We start from the raw sequence: 9,680 nt of genomic DNA on the forward strand, positions 1-9,680 counted from the left end.
AATTTCTTATGCACAATTCTCTGACTTGATATCTCCATAAGTAAATTGGAATAGATTGTTTGGTATATGGACACGGAAAATTTCTACAAAAACCAATTCTATTAATCAAAAGCGTGTTTCTTTCTTTGTGCTTGATATTTGTATGGGGGCTCCGGGGAGAGAGCGGGTAGGGAAAAAGGAGATAATAAGCTAAGTCGGCGATTGACGACTACGAATGGAGATTTTTTTTCCCGTAGATAAGAACAAGTATCAGAAGTGATTTATTCCGATGGATAAGACTTAAGAGCATCTCTAAGGGCAATTGAAAACATATTTTCCGGTGTGATTAAGCATTCAATAATAAATATTTGTTGAAATTGCAATATACAATGTATAGTTGATTTTAATTTGAAATTCTTACATGTAGTGGAGGCATATTGGCTGATGGAGAAGATGGTGCCAGTGTAGGACAAGGAAAGTGCAGGAGACGACCGGTGAAGATCAAGGGTACTGGAGATAGGTGGAGTCAGCCAGAAGATGTTGGGGGAAAAGATAAGATTGAGGCGTATTGGATGAGAAGAGAAGTCGAAGGTGGACATTTTAGCCTAAATTGTTTATTAGTAATGGACTTTCCAATTAGTTGGTCCAATTATTTATAAGTGAAAAGTTTACACATTTTTTTATGTACAGTTGACATATCTAAGAGTTTTGAAGAAAAGTCGATTCAGATTACTCTGTTTATACGATTTTGCAAATTCGACATATCAGCAAGCGGAACTGACTTGACATGCAACGCTGAGCAGACTAAGTACGATATACGTTGTTCTAGTCGGGTAGAGACCCTCATGTTTTCGACAATGATCAGCCTTACAAAGAAATTATCAGTTCCCCAAACAATTCTGATGGGTGTATTTAATACTATTATTGTACATATATTTATATAATTATAAATGGTGAGAGAAATTGTTAATGAAGCTCTGAAAATGAAATTCAATTTTGATTTCGTTACTATCTATATTTTGTAATCATGTATACGCAATCAATGCTTCAAGAGAAAAAGATAAACCACATACCCATGTCAACATGCATTCTTTGAATTTGTTGAAAGTTGAAAGTTGAAACAACTGCTTGAGTTGTAACTGCACTATATACATATATTCCAATGCAACAATATATTAACTATTGTTACATGTAGAGTCATTTCATATTTTTTAATGCGGATGCATAGCGATTGTAGTAATAATAAGGAAGAAAAAGGAACTCAATTATTATGAAGTGAGTCGCCAACAACTAAGTAAACTAATACAAGTATTAGGCCTGTCAAATCGGGTATCCGGTATCCGCGGATACCCGATCCCGAATTTCTCAAAATCTAATACCCGATACCCGATCCAAAAATTATTTCGGATATCAAGTCCCAATTTTGGATTTTTGTTTTATTTTTTTTAATTATTTTTTTAAGAAAACTAACTATAAACTTTTAGAAATACAACTTGTAGTTCGAATTTTGATACAAACTTGAAGTAGTTCAGGGTTAAGAGAAAAAAAACTACTAAAATTTAATTATTTAATTTTTAAAATAATAGAATAAATAAATAATTTATTAAATTTTAAAATAAAATTAGAAAATCAGGTAATTCGGATAATTTGGGTATACGCGATCGGGTATCGGGTAACACGATATCCAATAATCCAAAAATCTTATACCCGAACCTGATCCCGATCCCGAAACCTGAAAAATCGGGTATCGGATATCCAATTACCCAATATCCATTTTGACACCCCTACAAGTAAACATAGTAATACTACAAATTCATTTGAATTTAATTTAATGTAAATGGTTTCACCTTTCTATATAGGAATTGTTAAATTATGAGTATGTCACGACCGCATTTTGTTAAGGATAGCGAAAACGGGTAAACTGTGACTAATAAGAGGGATTAAAGAAGCGGGGAAAAGAAAAGGGCTAGAACTTGAGAATTTCACAAGGCCAAGTCAATTGATATCATAGAAGCCAAGTATTTCATTATATGGTCTTGAAAACAGAATAGACATCCCCTCAATTAAATCAGAGTTGATGGTGAGGTTCCATAATTCTAAAAGCACAAAAGCACAGCGGAATAAGTCATTGCTAAACGACTTCGTGTATGAAGACACGAATCGTTGGGAGATCAACTTGATAACATCGACTCCGATCATCACTCCATCCTCTTGACGTTCAACCTGCACATTTATAAATACATGCAGGGCTGAGTACAGGAGTACTCAGTGGACACGTGCCGAAAACAAAACATGCATTATATAGTTGTCAAGCCATCACAGTAACACACGGGGGTTTTCTTAAAAGGCCCGAGCTTACTAAGTTCTTTTGTGAGCTAAAAGTTCGACTGCAGACTAGGTTCTGTCATAAATCCTCACTCATCATTCATCATTCATCATTCATCGTTCATCATTCATCGTTCATCATTCATCGTTCATCATTCATTCCAGTCAAGTGCCGCTCCAACGGTCACCCATCATTCCATGAAAATCCATGACAATCCATTCCACGACAATCCATAAAAATCCATAATAATCCATTCCGTGACAATCCATGACAATCCATTCCGTGACAGTCCATGAAAATCCATGACAATCCATTCCGTGACAATCCATGAAAGTCCATGACATTCATCAAAACAGAACATTTATGGCATGACAACAATTTGAAAAGAATCATAGCTCCATTTTGAGAAAAGATGATTTTTCATAATTTCGCAAGTATTTGATTTTTATCCACACTAGTGTGCTGGATAAAGAAAGCCCACCTGATATGCTTATTCTTCAATTCAATTATTCGCTTTGACCCCACTTGCCCTCGAGCAATTTATCCTTTGAAAATAAATAGCGTAGCACGCTAATTAGTACTTGAACTATTTCTCCTTAGAAGGAATGCATGTACCCTATGGTATAGCACCTATATCCTTAGTCTTGGCTTATAGGATTTTCTAGATCCCACCTCGGCTTCATTACTTTGTAGAATTTATTTATTCACTTTACTATGTTCGGAGAAATTCCATTATCTTTAAAATAATTACTTGAGCAATTAATAATAAACTATGGGTTCTTGGAAAATCCTTTCTTAAATCTTTTCTTTGAATTTTCTTAAGGCCGCCCATGGCGTCGACGGTCGGCCCCTTCGCGTCTCAAACTTTAATATTTCCAATCATCGGGAACTTGGTTTTATTCGGGAAAAATTACTTAATTGAGCTCCAACTCAACCCTTAAATTAATATCGATCCAACAAAATTAATCTCAGCCCATACTAATAAATTTTCTTGGCCCAATCTCGTAGCCCACTTCTTGACTTGAATTACTTGGTCTATTATGTAATTAATATTCTCAACTCATTTCTTAAATCAACTAGCATCGGTCCACCTTAACTTATTTACTTATTGGCCCCAAGCTTAAACACAATCAGCCCCAAATAGCATTAAATCAAGAGTAATGGAATAGGCCCAACAAAGACCCAATATACTCCTTCTCCACCATCGGTTTCTCTCCCCCAAATCTCATTTCTTTTTTAATTGAAATTCCTAAAACTCTTCTCGGCTTTCTCCGTCGCCGCTCTTCTCCGGGGATCGCAGCACCGTCACCGGACACTCCGTCGAGCTTTCTCTTTATCGAACTCCCTCTTCTTCTGACAGAGACGGAACCTCTCTCCACCTCTCGCCTCCTCCAGCGATCTCGCCGACAGGGAAGAAGGCGTCGCCTTTCCCCTCCGCCGGTTCCTCTCACTCTGGCTTGGAGAGCTCACGGCACCGCCGCCGACGTTGCTCGTCATCCGCCGCTCGCCGAATCTCCGTCGCTGCTGCCAGCGCCCTGCATCAGCTCTCTGCATCGAGCTTTCCGCCGAGCTTTCCCTCCGGCAAGCAGCGCTGCTGCATGCGCTCTCCCCGGCTCCCTCCGACGAGATCTCCTTCGTCGCTCGACCATTGTCGGACAGCTTCTCGATCAGCCTAAAGCTAAGTTCTTTCACTTCCATTATCTAGTTAGTATCTTGAGTTCCTCTTTGGGCAGTAGCTTTGTGGTATTAAAGTCTCTTGAAATTGATTGTTGGTGAAACCTTGGTGCATCTTTTGTCATTGAATTAGCTAAGGCAGCTTATGATCGATTCTTATTTTATCTTGTGATGAAAGATCTCTAAAGCTCTAAGTTCTTGAGCTTAACATGGAAATTCTGTTCTTTGCTACTGTTGAGGCTTCTAAATTTTCTAAGTTCCTGCCTAATCATGGGGTGTTGAGGTATTTACCTCACTCGGTGGATCCTCGGTTTATGCGGCTGTTCCTCCGTGTTGCCGCTGCCTCTCCTCGCCTTCTTGCTCCTCCCATTTCCTTGCTGCACTCCTTGATTTTGAGTGAATTTGTGGTGTCTGAAGGAGAGGGGAGGGGAAGGGTATGGGGCTGCTTATATAGGCCTCTTGTGTTGGAAACTTGGGGACAAAGACTCTCATATTTGGCTGCCAGCTCATCTCTTTCTTGGCATCATATTTCTTTACTTAATTGTGCAAGTCTTGGGGGCAAAGGCTCCTATTTTTGGGGCTGCCAGCTTGTCTCTTCCTTGTGTTTATCCAATTGTATACCATTTTGGTGTAAGTTTGGTCATGCTTGCTATTTTGGAGAAGTCCCCAACCTTGAGTATTTGTGAAGTCTATTTCAAATAATCCTTTTGGTGTTAAATTCTTGCAGGATCCTTGGTGTTATTGGTTGTCAAATTTAGAGTCTTATGGGATGCCAAATTCGAGAAGGATGGGGAAGAGAAGAGAGTAGAGTATAAGATCTTGTACCGTAGAAATGTAGCTTTGAAAGGAATCTTATAGCTCGGAATCTTACTCGTAGCTCTATGTATCCACGTTGTATAGCATGTGTTGTACTTTGTACTAATTTATTCTCTTTTCCTTCTTCCAATAATTGTAGTTTACTAACTTAAATTTCCTTGCAATTTAAATTCCTATCGTCTTTTCGTCCAATTTTTTTTATACTCTAAAATTAGTGTACGAAAACTCGGGATGTTACAGAGTATTATTCAAAACTAGTGTCACGCCCATGCGATGCACGGACTTAAATAATTTGAAACTCTCTGGACACTTCCTTTATAAAATTTAGCGTCTACCCTGCCCAAGTGGTCTACTGGACCAATGGTACCCGTGCGAGTGAAACTCAATGTAATCTACCTTCATAAACATTAGCGCCCATCCGGGTTATCTGAATTCTGATGGACCAATGCCAAACACATCAAACTCCAAAATAACAATTAATTGGATGAGAATGCACAAATGATACAACAAAAAATTTGAGTTTGTCAATATTATACCTTCTTTAATTATAATTGCATGCACCGCTTTACCGCAATATACGTTATGGAGTGTGGCATATAGCAACATTAGTAAACAATTATGAGATAAATTGGATATACAAAACATAACATGACCTTTAGTTGTGAACAGGGCCAATGGCATGCTTGTTCATGACCTTGCCTACTAGCCTTAGTACATGACCACCACGACATCATGCTATTCACCGTCTCCAAATAAACCAGACTTGCGGAGTCGTGAATCGGGTAAAGGATCTAATTATAATACTTTGGTTTTCATGGAATGAAGTTACCTTGTTGGTGTGTTTTAATTCATGGTTAGACTTTCCTTTTTGGTGCATATGAAGATGGGCGATAGTGAAGGTCTCGAATGTGGGTGTCAAAGGAAGCTCAACTTAGAGTATCCAGTTGAGCTTCCTTTGACACCCCAGTGGTGGTGTTGACTTCCATGAAATTCACCTTCCGCTTCGCCACACTCGGGACCTTCACTATCGCCATTCTTCACATACACCAAAAAGGAAAATGGAACCATGTATTAAAACACATAAACAAGTTAAATTCTTTCTATGAAAACCAAAACATTATAATTAGATCTACTACCCGATACACGACCCTGCGTGTCCGTTGCATTTGGAGACAGTGAAGAGCATGACGTCGTGATCTGCAGGTGTGACGATGGCCGTGTACTAAGGCCAATAGTATGCAAGAACATTAACGAGCATACCATCAGCTTTATTCACTACAGGTCCCGTAGTTCTCCATCATTATTGTTTGTTTTGGGGAGTGACCATCTGTGCAAGGTTGGTCATGGCGAAGGCATGAGAATCACTTCTACAATTGAATAGTCCAGATAGTCTGATATTTGCGGATTATAGTACAATCAACATGAACTTGATTAGATCCAAACAATAGCTATGTAGTAGACTTTGTTTGATCTGGGGTGGCTTTAATACTCTATTTGAATATATATTTATATAATTATCAATGGTGAGAAAAATTGTAACAGCAATTCTGAATTGGAATATCAACCTTATGATTCAATGTATATGACTTAATAACATATTTTAGCGTAGGTAAAATTGCATATATTTGACTTTTGAACCATACCTCTTGATCAAAGAAAAAAGATTTCAGGCTTGATGTCTCCGTGAATAACGTGCTTTTCATGATGTACTTGGTTGTTGGACTAGAAAGATCTCTCTCTATATATAGGCATGCAAAAGTTATGAGGAATGTAGAGGAATAGATATGTGGAAAGATCTCACTCTATATGCAACAATTTCTAAAATTTAGTTATATCTATTAAGGATTGTGATCAATTGAGATTATTTAAGCTAATTGAGAAATGAGATGCAATATTAGCCACTCATTTTTATTAAATGAGTGGTCTAGATTTTGTCATACAATAAATAATTTTAGATTAATTTAATATGAAAGGGTATAATGGTCATTTCGTGTTTTAATTAGGGTTCAACCACTCATTCTTCAGCCACTTATCCTCCCAAAACTCGCCTCCTAACTCAGACGAGTCCGACTTGACCGTCACCAGCTCCTTCCTCACCGGAGTCGCCGCCGGAGGTGGAATCCTTAGCTCGTCGTCTGATGCCTCGAGCAGATAGCCTATATCCGGCCGCGATTCACCGGAATCCGACGCCAATTCGATGATTTCTTCCTCTAACCCCTCTGGATTCGCCGCTCAGCTGGTTCTTCTGGCTGCTCACGCTCAATCCGGCGGCGGAGGAGAAGATCCTAATCGAGCTCTGCACTCCTCAAGGAGTCTTGCGGCGGTGAATCGCCAAGTGACTCGCCGAGGCCGTGCACCTCATCATGGAGCTCTGCGAGGGCGGGAAGCTGTTCGACCGGATCAGATCTCTCCAGATCGATTTCCTAACTTTGTATTCACAATTTGGCTAGGTGTATTTTCAGTTTCTCTCTCAACAATTGATTATTTGATGCTTTTCTGCTGCTGCATTTGGATTTTGATCGATTGTGTTGTTGTAATTTTAATGGAGATGTAGCTAAATGCATTTAGATTTGATTGGATAATTCTAGTTAATTCTGGGGCTAATTCTTCAATTTAGCTAAATAATCTCAACCTAACAAGACCCTATCAATTTCAAACTCAATCGAAGAATTAGCCCCAGAATTAACTAGAATTATCCAATCAAATCTAAATGCATTTAGCTACATCTCCATTAAAATTACAGCAACACAATCGATCAAAATCCAAATGCAGCAGCAGAAAAGCATCAAATAATCAATTGTTGAGAGAGAAACTGAAAATACACCTAGCTAAATTGTGAATACAAAGTTAGGAAATCGATCTGGAGAGATCTGATCCGGTCGAACAGCTTCCCGCCCTCGCAGAGCTCCATGATGAGGTGCACGGCCTCGGCGAGTCACTTGGCGATTCACCGCCGCAAGACTCCTTGAGGAGTGCAGAGCTCGATTAGGATCTTCTCCTCCGCCGCCGGATTGAGCGTGAGCAGCCAGAAGAACCAGCTGAGCGGCGAATCCAGAGGGGTTAGAGGAAGAAATCATCGAATTGGCGTCGGATTCCGGCGAATCGCGGCCGGATATAGGCTATCTGCTCGAGGCATCAGACGACGAGCTAAGGATTCCACCTCCGGCGGCGACTCCGGTGAGGAAGGAGCTGGTGACGGTCAAGTCGGACTCGTCTGAGTTAGGAGGCGAGTTTTGGGAGGATGAGTGGCTGAAGAATGAGTGGTTGAACCCTAATTAAAACACGAAATGACCATTATACCCTTTCATATTAAATTAATCTAAAATTATTTATTGTATGACAAAATCTAGACCACTCATTTAATAAAAATGAGTGGCTAATATTGCATCTTATTTCTCAATTAGCTTAAATAATCTCAATTGATCACAATCCTGTATAGATATAGATCTTTTTTAGTCATTCTTTATATTGAAATTACAATTGTAAGTTAGTTTATCGTAAATTCATGTATATAGTTTCGTTTATTTTTATTTTGTAAATTTAATATTTTTGAACATCGCTTCTCCACTTGAATAGCCCCAATCAAACATAATCTAATATTTGTTGATTGCAATACAATCACCATAAACTTGATTAGATCCAAACAATAGGTAGATAGCAGACTATGTAAAATCTAGGTTGTTCTAGTCGGGTAGAAACGCTCATATTTTCAACAATGATCATCCTTACAAAGAAATGATCAACCTGAGTAAACTAATACAAGGAACCATAGTAATACTACAAATTCATTAGAATTACATTTATTTACGGAAACTTCTCTCAAACTCATTACCTATATACATCAATTTATTTACCGCTTATATCACTAGGGCCCACCATTAAATACTAGTAATAATATGGATCTTGATATGCTATGACCCACCATTAAATACTAGTAATAATATGGATCTTGATATGCTCTGATTTTGAACTGTTTTCTAGCCTTTATTGGGCCCGTTTTTAGTGTCAAAGTTGCATTATATGTCCATTATTTGCATATTTGATCTATTATAGTATTTTGACGTGTTTTGTGAGAAATGTGTAAAATAAAGCCTAAAACGGTAGCAAAAGTCGAAATTAGAAATCTAGAGTTTTCGAGCCAGCTAGCGGTCCGTTGCATCTTAACCAGCGACCGTTAGACGCTGTCGATCGTTGCACATGTAGCGGCCCGCTTTGGAAAATAGAGTTGAAAAGAAGAACATGCCCAGCGACTAGCTACGGAATAATTGCCAGTGACCGCCGTAACAAGTGCAGCGACCGTTGATCGAGATACAGAAGCTACGGAATCATTGCCTGTGACCGCTGGAAAAACGAAGCGCACAGAAATTGCCCTATTTTCTCTCCAAGACTTACCATACTATGCTAAAGGTTTACAATATCATGACACACGACTTGGAGGATATGAATACCCCCTAAAGCTTCATCAAATGATCCTTTTGATGCATATTTTTCAGAGCATAATATTTGAGAGTTGCCTCCATTGTTTATCATTGCTTAAGGAGTTTGAAGAGTGGATTCAAGAGAAGATCAAGACTGCAAGATTCAACCTCCGGGTTCAATTATTAAAGTTCTTATGTTTTCTATGTGTTTAGATTATTTCATTATGTGTAACTAAACTCATAGAATTTTAGGGATGTGTTAGTAACGACTTTGGTTTACACAGTTCCTATTTATTTAATATTCGTTTGTTAATTACTTTGCTTTTATTCTAGAGTGAATTACATAAATGGTACCTGATCTTTCACTTTCGCACGAAAACGGTACCTGATCTTTATTTTATATCGTTTATGGTACCTCGTCACTAAAATACCCCCTTTCCAATTCAGAATGACATCCATGTCCCATA

At 38.6% G+C, this 9,680-nt stretch overlaps 2 long non-coding RNA genes across 2 annotated transcripts; one reads left to right on the forward strand and one right to left on the reverse strand.

Annotated features, from left to right (window-relative positions):
* Window positions 1–1,959: 1,959 nt before the first annotated feature.
* On the reverse strand, window positions 1,960–4,415 carry LOC125216076. Its single transcript, XR_007175349.1, has 2 exons — window positions 4,271–4,415; window positions 1,960–2,202 (listed from the first exon to the last, which is right to left on the reverse strand). It is a non-coding gene; the product is annotated as an uncharacterized LOC125216076 (long non-coding RNA).
* Window positions 4,416–4,486: 71 nt separating this feature from the next.
* On the forward strand, window positions 4,487–4,939 carry LOC125216077. Its single transcript, XR_007175350.1, has 2 exons — window positions 4,487–4,609; window positions 4,707–4,939. It is a non-coding gene; the product is annotated as an uncharacterized LOC125216077 (long non-coding RNA).
* The last annotated feature ends 4,741 nt before the right edge of the window (window positions 4,940–9,680 follow it).

This window comes from Salvia hispanica, chromosome 3, assembly GCF_023119035.1.
Source record: "Salvia hispanica cultivar TCC Black 2014 chromosome 3, UniMelb_Shisp_WGS_1.0, whole genome shotgun sequence".
Classification (NCBI taxonomy): Eukaryota; Viridiplantae; Streptophyta; class Magnoliopsida; order Lamiales; family Lamiaceae; genus Salvia; species Salvia hispanica.